At 39.6% G+C, this 3,627-nt stretch overlaps 1 long non-coding RNA gene across 1 annotated transcript; it reads left to right on the forward strand.

Annotated features, from left to right (window-relative positions):
• Positions 1-269: 269 nt before the first annotated feature.
• Positions 270-1,610, forward strand: LOC132664101 (uncharacterized). Its single transcript, XR_009603437.3, has 3 exons — positions 270-373; positions 498-660; positions 1,464-1,610. It is a non-coding gene; the product is annotated as an uncharacterized LOC132664101 (long non-coding RNA).
• The last annotated feature ends 2,017 nt before the right edge of the window (positions 1,611-3,627 follow it).

The raw sequence follows: 3,627 nt of genomic DNA on the forward strand, positions 1-3,627 counted from the left end.
GTATCGTCCACTCTTCATCTCTGCAGCATTTCCAACATTTTCGAGGACTTCTTGACGCCCTCCTCCGTGGGGTCCTCAGCATGTGTCTCATTCTTTCTTTTGCCTCTGTGCCTAGAAAAATGGCACCTTCGCAGAGAAGTCTCTCCTTTCCTCCCGCCTGGAGTAGAGACACCCCCACCCCCATTATATTCTTTTAGGACACACATGTGTCCCCTGCAACACTTAATAATTTGCAGATACATACTTATTTGTCTTTTCCTTTAATTTTTTCCCCAGGACTGTGTTTGTGGTTGTTGTTTCCGACTGGCATGATAACCTCAGCTGACCGTTTTCCCCATCCATTCAGCTGCTGTAGCCTCGTGGTCTAAAAACAGTAACTACCACATCGGACACACCGTTACTGGGGCATAATCATGCCCAATGAACGAATGACACGGACACATTGTTATTCACGTGCTTTTAGGAATAATACTTTGTTTCTCTTTTTTTTTCACCAGGACCATGGAAAGATTCCCCAGAGGTCTGTCATCTCTAACTGGGCAGTCCATTTTTTATATTGCTGCCCGAATCATGTCCTTACATAAAAGTTAGGCCACGGAGGCTTCCTGCTTCAGACCACTACCAGTTGGCATCCAGTACCGAAAAGTAATCGCCATGAAGGTATGGGCCCGCCGCTGTAGTCTGGCTCGTGTCTCCCAGACCAAGTATTATGGGTGTTCAAGTCTGTTGAATTATTAATCAAGCCAGTAACACCTGCTTCAGACTTTCTAATATGTATCCTGATACGAGCGTATTCTTAATAGAGACATTTGGACTGCTTCTAAGTGCCTTGGAACAGGTGGAACAGATAACAGTTCAGTCGACTGTGTTATTTGACATCATGTAAATTCACACGGTATTCAAGTCAGTAAATGGATTTTTGTGTTCAGAAATTACCTAGAACCTGCCTAGTATTCACATCACTACGGCAAATGAAGGGAAAAGTGTATTTTTACTGGCAAAGAGAAGAACTGCATGAGTCTCGTGTAAGGAATCCAATTCTAAAGTGAAATATGAGTAGTTTGCCTAGAGCCTGGGCCACCCATACCTGTGCCCGATCCTGCTCTTCGTCCCCAGGCAAACCATCAACAGTGGTTTGGAGATGGGTTTTGTCACACTTTTATAAGCAAAGACTTTTGCTATTATGGGGATGACATTTTCAGGAGGTAAGTCTTCTTGGGTGATACCGAATTTTCCCCTGCGTTTTAAAAGAGAGTGGGGTTCCACTCTATGTAAACATTTAAAAGAGAGTGGGGTTCCATTCTATGTAAACATAGAATGATTACAAACAGACTAACAACAAAGAGTTATCATCTAGTGTTGTTTTGTTCTTATGACAACAAGTAGGGTGTTTGATCATTCTGTTCTCTGAGGAAGGTGCCAAAGCATGAAACCAAAATAACTCACACCCTTGAACTTTTCAGATATTCACAGCGGACTGTTTTGCTTGACCACATCCATTTTACTGATATCTTTGGATTCGTGTAGACACTGACGACTAGATTTTACTCAGAGGTACTTTTTTGCTATGTTTTGCTTCCTGTTTTGCTATGTTTTAGGAGGGTCTTACTCCCAACGGGTGGACGTTGCAAAATCTGCAGACGTTGCAGAAACCCTTCCATTCTTTTTAACTGTTCATCCCTTTGTCGAAATGTGAGGATTAAGTACATCAAACTTCGAAACTGTGTCCTCGGTAATCAAAAAGTATTGAAACTATTAAAAGATAAAACTAAATTCAATTTATCGCTAGTGATCATACTTTTAGGACACGACGAATTCACGAAAATAGATGTAATCTTTAAAAATATGCTTTAAGGGGCCTGGGTGGTTCCCTCGGTTAAGCCTCTGATTCTTGATTTCAGCTCAGGTCATGTTCTCACAATTCGTGGGATTGAGCCTCACAAGTGGCTCTGTGCTGACAGTGCATAGCCTGCTTGGGATTCCCTCTCTCTCTCTCTCTCTTCCCCTTCCCCACTCATACGCTCTCTCTCTTTCTCAAAGTGAATAAATAAACTTAAAAAAAAATGCTTTGAATGATACATACAAATGGTGACCAAATGAGGACACTTGATTTCGTGACAAAAAATTCGATGTCTGCACCAACAAAAATTGCATTATCAAATATTCTTACTCTCCTGCTTGCAGTGCCATTTGAACTGCTTTTCCTCCATAGCTGTCTGGCAAAAGAATAAATGTATCGATCCTTGTTGAGGACAGATAACAGTTACTCCCCATGCATCCTGCACCTGCAAATTCCGCGAACAGAGCAAAACATCATTTCCCTCACTCGTGTGTTGTATGCTGTGCAGGATGAAAAATCAGGTTGCTAAGCAGGAAAAACTCTCCCCTTCCGTGTCCAGGTGGGTGTTTCACTTGAGGAAAGCAATACAAAATCAAGATTACTGTGTTTTGAAATTTTGAGGCTTTTGGATAAGTGACCTGTACGTGGATGGATGGGAAAAGTTGCACGTGAGAGTCACCGTGGAAATAAAAGAACCACACAGTGTAGTTGGAGTAGGAACTCTTAGTGCTTATGAATCTGGTGCTATTAATTTGGTGCTGTACATGTTTAAATATCCTTAATAGAAATGATATATTTTTAAATGTTATGTTTTTTTAAACTTAATATCTACTATCTGTATGATTAAGGTCTTTAGAATAAAATAGTGTATTTCGAACATACATAGTACATGTAATTAAAATATAAAAATATATTTTAATATATAGTTTAATAAATACAACATATATTATTAATAATAAATATAAAGGTTAGTTACTATATAAAGTTGTAAATATGCAATAATACATGTAAAATACATATAAGTGTATCTATTTATATATCTAATCATTAATTTTACATTAAGGATGGTTCACTGATTATCTAATAAAAGAAGCATTTTGAATTTTCTTTCATCAGGAATACATTTATTTTATGGAAACTTGTTTGGGTTTATAACAACACCAAATATTAACATGGGTTTCCATTTTTTAATGCAGGTTACTTATCTTGCATTCTTTTTCGGTAGTTATTCAAATTAAATAGCTAGCTTTGAACATAATGTTACAAACACTACGTATAGAATGAGTCTATGAATGCATTTGTGTGCAAGTGGTAATAGTCGTGATTATCCAGACGGCATTCTGTTTACGTCACTCATTCAGTCCCGAGTGCCTCCTGTGGACCAAGTGGTTGTGGGGAGGGGGCTGGGACTGGGGGACAGATGAAGACCTAACCCCTCAAGGGCTCACCGTTGAGTATTGTACAACGTGCGATGGTAGTGAATTGAGGTTAACTGTCACTCACCTCTTTGAAGCAGCAATGGGAAAGTAGACGGTTTACCTGATCGAGGTCGGCCATGTTTCTCCCGCCCTGCTGTTGGCAAATCTCACAAAGGGTAATACGAAACTCACTTTGCAAATATTCCCAAATATATGTTCAGAGCCTTATGAGATATCACTTTGATTTATAACTGAATGTGGGTGAGGAATATATATATATACATAAATATAAAATAAATCACTTAGGGGTGCCTGGGTGGCGCAGTCGGTTAAGCGTCCGACTTCAGCCAGGTCACGGTCTCACGGTCC

This window comes from Panthera onca, chromosome F2, assembly GCF_046562875.1.
Source record: "Panthera onca isolate mPanOnc1 chromosome F2, mPanOnc1 haplotype 2, whole genome shotgun sequence".
In the NCBI taxonomy this organism is placed as follows: Eukaryota; Metazoa; Chordata; class Mammalia; order Carnivora; family Felidae; genus Panthera; species Panthera onca.